This window comes from Macrotis lagotis, chromosome 7, assembly GCF_037893015.1.
Source record: "Macrotis lagotis isolate mMagLag1 chromosome 7, bilby.v1.9.chrom.fasta, whole genome shotgun sequence".
Taxonomy (NCBI): domain Eukaryota; kingdom Metazoa; phylum Chordata; class Mammalia; order Peramelemorphia; family Peramelidae; genus Macrotis; species Macrotis lagotis.
The window spans coordinates 154,162,932-154,175,734 of NC_133664.1; the positions used below are offsets into that span (position 1 = coordinate 154,162,932).

The window sequence follows — 12,803 nt, forward strand, 5'->3', positions numbered from 1 at the left end:
AGGTATGTATTCTAAAGATCAAAGAAAAAGTTAAAGGACCTATATGTACAAAAAAATATAGCAGTTCTTTTACATCAGAAATTGACAAGTTGTTCCTCAATCGAGGAATGGCTGAACAAGACGAGCACATGATTGTGATAAAGTACTGTTGTGCTATAAGAAATGAGAAGGGGTTTGAGGAAATGAGAAGGTTTGAGTAAAAACATGGGAATACCTATATGAACTAATGCAAAGTGAAATGAATAGCAGCAATATTGTAATGATAGTTAACTGTGAAAAATTTAGGTACTCTGAGCAGTATAATGATCCAATATAATTCTTTTTTTTGGCAAGGCAATGGAGTTAAGTGACTTGCCCAAGGCCACACAACTAGGTAATTATGAAATGTCTGAGGTCAAATTTGAACTCAGGTCCTCCAGACTCCAGGGCTGGTGCACTATCTAGGTGCCACCTAGCTGCTCCAAATCCAAGATAATTTTAAAAGACTTATGATGAAAAATTTTTATCCACCTCTAGATACAGAACTGATGAACTATGAGTCCAAATTGAAATATAATTTTTCACTTTATTTTTCTTGATTTTTTTGTGGTATGGCTAATATGGAAATTTGTATTACGTGATTTCACATGTCTAATTGGTATCATGTTGCTTGTCTCCTAAATGGGGTAGGTGGGCAATAGAGAATTTGCAACTCAAAATTTAAACAAAAAATAATGTTAAAAATAAACAAACAAACAAACAAACAAAGAAATAAAAGCTAAAAACCTTTTTAAAAAGAGACTGTATTATCTGAGTGACCTATGGACCTCTACCAAAGGTACCAGTAACAGCCTGGAAGGTGTTAAAAGTAAATGAAGTGAAGGAGAAAAATAGAGTTGTTATCTTACATCCTTTCAGTCTCACCACATTTCCAGGCTACCAGATTCTTGATGAAGAATATATGGAATTTTATCTAGATTGAACTATTCATAATAAAGGTCACTTCTTAGTTTCACTAAACAGTGTTAATTTCTTTTCACACCATTATGCCTTTCCTGTTGGTATTATTTCACACCATTACTTACCTTAGTGAATCTAAAGCATGAGCTATAGATGTAGGTTAGAAGCAATAGTTGCTTCTAGAACTAGAGGCAGCAGTTACCCTAGAAAGAGGAGTGTCTCTGGGAGGTCTCCTGGTTCCAATCTTACCTTTGATCCTTATTATCTGTGTGAGTTTGGAAAAATCACTTAACCCCCTCTATAAAGAGGCCTATGATTGTATGTATGTATGGGAAGGGCTTGGCAGGTTTGGGAGGGTTTAATGCCAGGAGCCTGAGGCAGTTCAGTGGCAGGTTTGTGGAAGAGTGAGCATGCCTGATATATTTTTAAAAATAAATATCATCTAACCTCTTTCAATTCCACCATTATAGAAACCACTCAACTCTCTGTATGAACCATTTACCCAGAGATGTCCACATCATTTGTTCAAATTACAGGTTCATAGGTATAATGTCCATGCTATACCTGATGCTTTCAATTATGATACAGATCTATGGCTTCAGCTAGAGGCAGCTGGCAGGAAAGGAATGGAAACTATTCCTCAACTCCTAACAAGTGGAAGATAAATCTATTTGTAAGAGTTCACCATGTACTTTATTTTTTTTAAGATTTTGCAAGGCAAATGGAGTTGCCCAAGGCCACACAGCTAGGTAATTATTAAGTGTCAGAGGTCGGATTTGAACCCAGGTACTCCTGACTCCAGGGCTGGTGCTTTATCCACTGCACCACCTAGCTGCCCCCTCCATGTACTTAAAAAAAAATTTTTTTCACCATGTACTTTGTGCTCACAAGAGCATAGGCATTTTATGACCACACCTTAGGACCACTTGTTCTCCCTGGAACATATTGAATGGTGTAATATCAAGACAGAGTGTCCCATCTACAGATGATCAATTATACCATTTGAACTGGTTTAGGACAGGGTCAAATAGTAGAGATTCAATAATTCTTCATCTATACCAGTCTCCATATTGAGATCTCTAGGGTTCAGATCGACTTTCTTTCTATCTAGATATAAGCAGAAAATTTCCTACCATTTGTGACTTTCTATCAGTGTTATTCTTTTAATATATGCATATATTTTTTCCAGTTATATTGAGAAATCTCTCTATTGAGAACTAAATAAGGTGAAGAGATGAGTTCTTTTGTACTATTTGGAAGAAGTAATTACTAAGATACATGCCATCATAGAAAATGCAATGCCTCTAGTCTTGTGATGATTCACATGTGTTTTAAGGGAAAATGTTATGGAGATGCAGTATTTACAATCATTAACTTCATAACTAATAGGATCACTGAGCTGTAAGGAATATTGGGCAGTTTCAGAGTTCAATTCTTCTTACCTAAAGCATGAATTTTTTGACAAACGATCATATAACCTTTGTTCAAAAATTTCTCTGATCAGAGAATAAGGTGATAAAATAAGAACAGAATTCTGGAAGGTAGATCAGAGAATCTGGGCTAATATCCCATTTCTGACATTTATTACTTCTACAGGGTTTCCAAGAGTCTTAGTGAAATTTTAAGCTAATGTACCTTTAGACAACCAATAATTAACCTCATATTTATATGTTGAGTGATATGGGCCATCACAACTTGCTTGAATCACAAGGGCAAATTTGGGCACTGAGACAGCTTCCCTGGTACTAAGCCATACTGTGGGTCCATGGGTAGGTTGTATGGTATTGAAGGTTAAAAATTGCACAAAGACTTCTGGAATACTTTGTAAGACCTTGCACAAGTCCCCTAACCATTCTGAGTTTCAGTTTCCTCATCTGTAAAGTGAGGGTGGTGACTAAGTGATTTCCTGGGGTCTTTTAACTCTAAATCTATAATCCCATGAATTTACTACCTTACAAGGCAGCTCATTCAATTTTGAGATAACTCTAATTATTAGAAATAATAATAGTAATTTTTAGAAATATTCTTTTTATAGTTTAATACTTTAAAAAGTCTATGATGTCATCAGGTTGGTACTACCTTCATCTATATGGACTGAAATCTCTCTCTAACTTGATAGTTTCAAGAATTACCATGAGAAAAATTTTATCACCTGATGGCCAGCCATCAGAACTTGCTAGACTTGATCAGACAAAAAAAATGTGTATTTTAAGCTTTTCCAGCTTGACTAGAATTGCTGGAGACCCCAGAATCTAAGTTATTCTTTGTTTCATTCAACAAAAATTTATTTAGGAAGCACTGCATACAGAGCAACATACCATGGGTTGTAGGAGGTACAAGTTAAATTAAAAGAGAATTCCTGTCATCACAGAACTCATAGTCTACCAGAGGGATGTCATAAATAACTATAATATATAGCATCATATAAATGCATTAGAAATTAGCAAAATAGAAAACCATCTGATGGACTAGTCAGGGAGAGAGTACAGTTGTTACCATTCAAGGAGATGAGAGAGGGCTTCATGGAGGAGACAGCATCTGAGTTGTTCTTTAAAAGGATACAAAGGATCAGAAAAGCAAAGAAAGGGAAAATGTACATACTAAGCACAGGAAATACCATTCATCAGTACAGACATGGAAATGGTAGAATAAATAGAGAGGTTAGAAGAGATTAGCATGTGATAGAGTTTGAAAAGCATGATAGCACATCATGATAAGCAGAGAATTTTGAATTAATATCAGGCAATAGTAAGTCACTGAAAACATTTTTAAGCAAAATATTGTTATGATCAGACTTATGAGCCTTGTACATAGGAAGTGTTTGATTGATTAATGTTTGTTGAATTAAATGAATCCATAAAAAAGATTATTTTGGTTAGTAATATAAAAAATAGATTTCCAATCTATTGGAAAGGGAGGGAGGGAGGGTTAGGAGGGAGACTTCTTAGGAGAGTATCTCAGTGTCTCCCTTTTCTCTGATATTCCTTTCTGATTTCTTGTATATATCAAGACACTACTCCTTTCATCCAGGAAGGGACAGTCCAAGGAAATGATATAAGGAACACTATGGATGAGGAAATAAAGAGCAAGGGATAGGGCAGTTAGGTGGCACAGTGAATAGAGAACCAGCCCTGTAGTCAGGAGGAGTTGAGTTCAAATTTGATCTCAGACACTTAATAATTACCTAGCTCTGGGATCTTGGGCAAGTCACTTAAACCCATTGCTTTGCAAAAATCAAAAAGAAGAAAAAAAGAAAGAAAGAAAGAAAGAAAGAAAGAAAGAAAGAAAGAAAGGAAGGAAGGAAGGAAGGAAGAAAGAAAGAAAAAAGAAAGAAAGAAAGAAAAAGAAAGAAAGAAAGGCAGAAACTGTTCAGCAAAATTACCTAGCACATCTATTGTACCTAATTTCACATGCAATGTTCAATATGTATAGTTTGCCACCTTTCCAGTGAAGGAAAGAAGGCACATTTTCTCAGCACTCACCCAGGCTCAAGCTCCGAGGGTCATTGTAATTATAATGTTCAGCTTTAGTTTTCTTATTGCTTTTAGAAAAAGTAGTTTCAGTAGACAGGAGAAGGCATAAATCTGGTTCATAATGAATTGGATAGTGAGGTAGTAGATTTATTAGTTTTCAATTAGAAAGATCAAGTATAGACAACTTGTCCAAAAAATGTGCTAGTTCAGGGGAATAAAGAAATAGGACAATACCTAGCTTGATGTGGTTGAAAGAGTCAAGAAAAGACTTTGTTGTGATTGAGAAGATCTGATTATGTTAGGAAATTATTTCCTTTACTGAGTTGGAATTTATCATTCTCTATCATCCATTGGTCTGAGTTTTGCCTTCTTAGACAAAACAGAATAATTCTTATATATTTCTTCCAAATGACATTTAAACATTTAGGGATAAGATAATGTCCTCCTTAAATCTTAGAATCACAATCTTCTCTTTTTAAGCTAGATATTCTAAGTTCTTCTAAGACCAAAAGGTATGGTTTTTATAGCATTGTTTTTATATTATCTCTCCAAATATTTTCCTTTCTATTCATGCATATTATTGAGATATCATATTGCATAACTTAAAAATTAATATTGCTTTTTATTCAATAGAAATGTGTGTGTGTGTGTGTGTGTGTCTTGGGATAGATTGTTTTTTTTAAGGTAATGATTTCCCATTCATTGGAGATATGCTGAGGCTGAATGACCATTATTTGACCCTCCTTGTAATAAACATATATAGTCAAAATAAATTTCTGTATTTGTCATTTCCAAAAGAATAAGAACATGTGTGTATGTATGTATATAAGCATATATAATATATATGGTTGTCTCATTCTATACTCTGAATCTTTCACATCTCTATCAAGAGAGGAGCATGGGGGGGCGGAGCAAGAGAGGGTCATCTCTTAGGCACTCTCTCATAAAACTTATAAACTAAGGACTCTAACTAAATTTTCAAGAGACAGAACCCACAGAGGGACCCAATGAGGCAGTTCTCCTACTCAAGGTAACCTGGAAAAGAGCAGAAAGGCTCTGCTCCCCGGGGTTAGAGGGGCAGCCCTCCAGAGGGGTGGCCCACTAGAGCGAAAGAACTTCAGCCTCCCCGAGGCAGTCGCAGGGCGCTGTGAGCCATGGCTCATAGCTGCGGGGGAGTTTCCTGGGCTATGCCCCGGGGAGCACTGAGTACAACTTGGGGGAACAGTGGGGGACCTCTGCCAGAGCAAGCACATGGAGCCCAGCCCTCAGGGCAGCCTGGGCAAGGCAGCCCAGATCTAGGAAACAGAAGCAGGCATAGCAGGTAAGCAGGAGCCCTCTGGACATGAGCCCATCAAACCTAGGGAGGGGAGTGGAGAGAGACTGCTGAGCTCTGCCTCTGGAACAGGACTTTGGGGTTCTGACCACATTCAGATCCTGATCGCAGTCTAGCCCCCCCCCCCCAGAACAGCAGGCCCCCCCACCCCAACCTCAGCCCCATGGCAGAGAGGGCACTTATGGTCATTCACAGACCAGGAGGAAGGACAGAACCTCACATACTGAGATCCTTGTGGGAGTGTCCCAAAAGCTCAGGAAGCACCCCCAAAACAGGCTAAGGCTGGGAAAATGAGCAAGCAGAGAAACAAGAGGAACACCATTGAGAAATATTTTGCCTGTGAGCCCAAGAAGGATCAAAACACTAAGTCTGAAGATGAGGAAGCACAAGCTCCTGTATCTAAAGACTCCAAGAAAAAACAGAAATTGGGCTCAGGCTATGACAGAGCTCAAAAAAGACTTTGAAAATCAAATGAGAGGGTTAGAAGAAAAAGTGGGAAAAGAAATGAGAGAGATGCAGGAAAAACATGAAAATGAAGTCAGCAGCTTAGTCAGAGAAATCCAAAAAAATGTGGAAGAAAATAGCATGTTAAAAACCAGCTTAGGTCAAAGGAATAAAATAGTTCAAAAAGTTATTGAGGAGAAAAATGCTTTAAAAAGCAGAATGGGCCAGATGGAAAAAGAGATAAGAAAGCTCTCTGAGGAAAACAAATCCTTCAGACAAAGAATAGAACTCAGGGAGAGAAATCAGGACTCAATACTTCAAAACCAAAAGAATGAAAAATTGGAAGAAAATGTGAAACATCTCATTGAAAAAACAACTGATATGGAAAACAGATTTAGGAAAGACAATTTTAAAATTATTGGAATACCTGAAAGTCATGATCAGGAAAAGAGCCTTGACATCATTTTCAAAGTATTACTACAGGAAAATTGCCCTGATATCCTTAGAAGCAGAGGTCAAAATAGAAATGGAGAGAATCCACCGATCCCCCGAGAAAGAGATCCCCAAATACCAACCCCCCAGGAATATTATAGCCAAGTTCCAGAACTCCCAAGTCAAAGAGAAAATATTACAAGTAGCCCGAAGGACACAATTCAAATACCGTGGAGCTGCAGTCAGGATCTCCCAGGACTTAGCAGCAACTACATTAAAAGTTCGCAGGGCTTGGAATATAATATACCAGAAGGTGAAAGAGCTTAGAATGATACTGAGAATCAACTACCCAGCAAAACTAAATGTCCTCTTCCAGGGGAAAAAGATGGACTTTCAATGAACCAGGGAAATTTCAAATGTTCCTGTTGGAATGGCCAGAGCTGAACAGAAGGTTTCATCTTCAAATACAGGACTCAGGTGAAGCATAGAGAGTGGAGGAGAAGGGGCAAATATGAGGGACTTAATGATGATGAACTCCATGTACTCCTGCATAGAAAAATGATACTGATAATACTCATATGAACCTCCTCAATTAACAGAGCAGGTAGAAGGAGCTTTTATAGATGAAGCACAGGAGAAAGCTGAATTTGAAGATAAAATATGGTGTAAAAATGGAGTCAATAGAAAAAAAGGGAATTTAATGGGAGAAAAAAAAAAGGAGAGGGGTAATAGGCCAAGATATTTCATATAATAAGATTTTTCTTTATTACAATGAGCTATTGCAATGATATGGAAAGGGGGAAGTCAAGGGGGAATGAGGGAACCTTTGCTCTCAGCGGCTCGGAGCAGAAACAGCATATGTACTCAATGGGGTATAAACATCTGACGGGGGAAGGGGTGGGGATGTGAGTGATGGAGGAGAGGATGGATCATGGGGGGAGAGTGGTCAGATATAACACATTTTCTTTTTTACTTCTTGCAAGGGGCTGAGATTGGATGGCCTGTCTGGGACCTAGTCCAGGTGGATGCTGGGCCTAAGGGGTGGTATGGGGGCTCAGGGCCTCTTGGCCCCAGGGCCAGGGATCTGTCTGCTGTGCCACTCAGCTATCCTACAGCAGAGTCAGAGTGAAAGGAGAGAGAAAATATAGCATATGGTAGTGGAGAAATAAGAAAGGAGGGAGTTGCGATCAGCAATGGCAATGGTGGCAAAATATGGAAGTAACTTTTGTGATGGACTTATCATAAAGAATGTGATCCACCTGTGACAGAGTTGTTGGTGTTGGAACACAGACTGAAGCACATTTATTATTATTATTATTTGGGGGGGGGGTGCAGGGCAAATGGGGCTGGGTGGCCTGCCTGGAGCCCCATAGCAGGTTGACCTTTGGGTTTCTGAGGCTGGATTTGGACCCAGGTGCTCCTGGCTCAAGGGCCAGTGCTCTGTCTGCCACCCAGCCTCCCCTACTATTATTACTATTTTATTTTATTTTGGGTCTTTTTTCCTTTTGTTTTTTGCAGGGCAGTGGGGTTGGTGTGGCTTGCATGTCACACAGTTGGGTGATTGTTGGGCGTATGGGGCTGGATGTGGGCTTGGGTGCTCCTGGCTCCAGGGCTGGTGCTCCATCCAGTGCACCACCTGGCCATACCTATTATTATTATTATTATTGTTATTTTAATTTTAATTTTTTCTCTCCCCTTTATCACTCAAGTGAGTATATTTTTTGGGGAGGGGGTATTTTGTTTACTCTTAAACAAGAATATTTTATTAATGTATAAAAATTATTTATATTAAATAAAAAAAGAGAGGAGCATATTTAATGATTAGTCTTCTGGGATTGTGGTTGAGGATTCATTGATTCCGTGTGCTTGACCTTTATGGGCCTCAGTTTCATCCACTTTAAAAAAAGAGTAGATTGAAGTAAGTGACTCCAATGACTCTTCATACTCTAAATCTTCATCCTGCAATCCTTGATTATCCTTCAATAGCTTTGTGATGTGCTACCAAGGATGGCAGCCTGTCCATGACTGCCTATCCTATTTTACATCTTTCTATAACGATTGTCCCAATATAATGGTGATTTTCCTCATAATTCCTTTAAAATATATGATTTGTTTTTTTTTACTAAATTTGATAGATAACAAACATGAATGTTTCTGATTACAAAGAAAAGTAGGAAAAAGGTTTGCAAATGATAGCCTTACCTCACTTCTTTTATATACTGTTTTTTAAAAGTATAAAAGTTTTTCAAAAGTATATATTAGAGCATGATCAACACTGCCTTCTTTTCTATGCCTCTTCTGCTCTATTACTGTATTTTTATGTTTCATTTACGTGCCTTTCTTCATTTTTTGTCCTCACTATTATTATCCAACTTCTTTGTCAAGACTTCCCTCCCCCCAAAATAAATGTCTTTACTTGCTACAAATATTCTTCCTACTCCCTGCAAAACAAGCAAAATCAAAGATTGCTTCATGAATTTGTATGTCAACCTTGACCACGAACCATACTAATCTCTTTATTATTTCAATTTTAGCATATGAGCTGCTGAAACAAGCACTTCTTTGCACTTTTGTGACATTGTATACTGTCTTTCAGTTTTCCTTTGGTTTTGCCATGCATCCAATGATACATTTTGTAAATGACATTTGTTACACAGTTTCTACTGGATAATTGCTCATTGGTAATGTGTTACCACTTATATCTTGTCCACAAACTGTGTATCTCTCCTTTGTTCTTTGGGCTATCCTTAACTTTAATTGTTGGAAGACCATAGTATTTCATGACTCATAGTCATGAAACATTACTGGGAAACTGCTGATGTTAAAGAGAACCTTGGGATCATTAAATGAACTCTGCAGTTTTCCAAAGGCATCCAAGCCCTCCCTGCTTCTTTTCTTCATTAGTGGACCTAACTCATTGCTCATTTGTATTGATATTCTTTCCAGAATACATGTATTAGTGAATGAGCTTTTGGGTTTGCCCATTCAAATATATATCATCCTTGATTATGTTTCATGGTGCTTGAACTATTTATTTTTTTAAATGCTTTTCTTACTATATTGCTTTTCATTTGTATGTTCCCTGAAGGCTTCTTTCAAACAACTTTGAAATTTTAAAGATAAGAATTAGCTTTATATGTAGTAAATTACTAAACTGTTCAGACTAATGAGAGAGATGGTATAATAAAATGGAAAAAAAAACTTACTAGAATTAGACTTAATCTAGACCCAAGTTTGAAACCTTTGTGGGGAAAGGAAAAGGAACAAAGTATTTATTAAATGTCTATTACCTGTTAGACACTATGCTAAGTGCTTTATAAAGATAAATTCCTTCAGTCCTCATAATGACCCTGTAAGTAGTATTATTATCTTTATACTATAGCTGAGGAAACTGAAGTGGATTGAGATTGACTTGCCTAGAGTGAAACATTTAGTAAGTATCTGAGGCTGTATGTGGACCCAGGTCTTCCAGACTCACACTTTACCCATTGGCCTGTTTTAGATGTCACTTAAGTGGGGCAACTAGGTGGTACAGCAGATAAAGTACAGACCCTGGAATTAGGAGGACTCCAGCCCTGGTCACTTAATAATTACCTAGCTGTGTGACCTTGGGTAAACCATTTAACCCCAATGCCTTGCAAAGTCCCCTCCCCCACAAAAAGATGTCACTTAAGTTCTCTTAAGCCTCAGGATATTCATCTGTAAAAAGTCTATGACTTTTAGTTCAAATAGCAACAAGACTAGTGTTATGACTAAGTATTTAATAGATGCTGTTTCATTATGATGAAATCGTCTTTACCTTCTCCAGTTCATTTTCCAGATGAGGAAACTGAGGCACACAGGGTTAAATGGCTTGCTCTTAATCACACAGCTATCAAGTCTCTGCAGCCTGATCTGAACTCAGGAAGATGAAGTCTTCCTGATTCCAGGCCAGGCCTGCTAATAAAGAAAATATTTCCCAAGTATTATCCTCCCCTAATTTATAGAAATGTACAAAACATTTTGATTAGAAGAATAAGCATAGACAAGTTTTACATCCTTAAGATACACAGGATCTCTCTGCTTATCTCTCTACTTTATCCTTTATAACACTCCATGTTTTTCATAAAAGTTATGACTAATCAACCTTGAGGTAAGGATACATTTATAAAACTTATTTGATAATGAAATAGCTTTTTTACTTTTGAAAACTTCCTTGTTGCCAATTATGAAGGCAGCCTGGTATAGTGAATTTAGTCAGAGATGCTGCAATTGAAGTAATCCTGCTACTTTACTACTTGTGTGACCTCAAGCAAGCCCTTCTCTAGGCCTTGGTTTCTTAATCTGTTTTTTTCTTTCTAAGGACTCCTGGAGTGTACCATCTGCCTTAAATCTGCACCCTTACATCTTCAAGGCCTTCCTGTCCACACTACCACTGAACTTTTGTATGTGTTTTGCCTTTCCCTAATTGAAACTGAACTTTTTCCCAAGGAGATTATGATGTCCTTGAGAAAGTAAGGGCTGTTTCCTTTTGTAAAGCTAAGAACAGTGATTGATACATGATGGATAGAGTGCCAAGCCTGGAATCAGGAAGACTCAATTTCCTGGGTTCAAATCTGACCTCAGAGACTTGGTAGCTGTGTGACTCTGGGCAGGTTACTTATCCCTGTTTGTCTCAGTTTCCTTATCTGAAAATGAGTTGTAGAAGGAAATGGTGAGAAAATACCAATGGGATCATGAATAATCAGATATGACTGAAAACTAACTCAATAAACAACAATAAATGCACTTAATAAAATGCTTTATTAATTTGTCTGTAAAAGGAGACTGGATTATAGTGATTAATGTAAGCTCTTAGCATGAATTATCTTTTGTGTTTCTTTGTATCTGTTTCTTGGTATCTGCCACATAGTAGGGCTTGATAAATATTGACTTCCAGTTCTAAATACTGTGATTTGAATGAGCAGGATAATAATATTGCCTTTTTATTTACTTGACACATTTATTGCTTTTAACTCTTAATTTTTCATTTATCAGTGGGGTGCCAGGGTCATACTTAAGTCTTCTTTTTTTAAGGCTACATTTAGCACATCTCATTTTTCTATAATATTATTAAAGTATTCTTGTTAACTGATGCTCAAATTTATTTAAAAGAGGAATCTTTTGGGGGTGGCAAGTGGAAGGACATTTCAAACATAACGAGCCTCCTTTTACCTTCTTCTTTTCCACCAAAAACTCAAACATTTTGAGAGGACTGTTTCTACATTAAAGATGACATGATATAGTGAAGTCTCACAAGATAATTCCTCACTAAAGACATTAACATTTTAATATTTACTCATGAGGAAACATGCTCAGTGAGTTTATATATATATGTGTGTGTGTGTGTGTGCGCGTGTGTGTATTTTTTTAAGTTTTTTTTTTGCAAGACAAATGGTGTTAAGTGGCTTGCCCAAGGCCACACAACTAGGTAATTATTAAGTGTCTGAGGTCAAATTTGAACTCAGGTCCTCCTGACTCAGGGCTGGTGCTCTATTCATTGGACCACCTAGCCGCCCCATATATATTTTTTGCAGTTTTAGAAAGTAAAAGAAACCCTTATCTAAATTCATACCAGGGTTAGAATGTAAGTAGTAAAAATCAATTTTGGAAAGGAGAGGGATGGTAGATTGGGCGCAGACTGGGTCATGAAGGCCAGCCACCCAGTCCAAGACCCTGGTGAAGGCAAGGTGGCCCGGAGGGGGACGGTGACTTTTCTTTTTTTTTTTAAACGTTTTTGTATGGCAAATGGGGTTAAGTGGCTTGCCCAAGGCCACACAGCTAGGCAATTATTAGAGACCGTATTTGAACCCAGGTACTCCTGACTCCAGGGCCGCTGCTTTATCCTCTGCGCCACCTAGCCGCCCCTGACGGTGACTTTTCCAAGGTCACACGCGGGCTAAGAGAAGCACCTAGATTCGAATCTAGATCGTCATCAAATTCGGAACCCAGTGCTCTTTCAACTACAGTAACACCATTCGGCCTTTTCGACATTTCAAGTTGAGCCTTTGAGGAGAGTTGGAAAAAAAAATTTGTTTGACAGCTGAGCGCCTTGGCTCGGCCTTGGGGCGCTGTGTTGTAGTGCGGGGCTGTTAAAGTCGGGGTACTCGTAAAGGGGAGCAGGAGAGGCTGGCCCTGGGTCCGAGGGGCCGTAGGACGAGGGA

The 12,803-nt window shown here is 38.1% G+C and overlaps 1 non-coding gene across 1 annotated transcript; it reads right to left on the minus strand.

The window, feature by feature from the left end:
* Nucleotides 1-9,075: 9,075 nt before the first annotated feature.
* Nucleotides 9,076-9,179, minus strand: LOC141494582 (U6 spliceosomal RNA). The gene has a single exon (XR_012470488.1). It is a non-coding gene; the product is annotated as a U6 spliceosomal RNA (small nuclear RNA).
* Between the last annotated feature and the right edge of the window lie 3,624 nt (nt 9,180-12,803).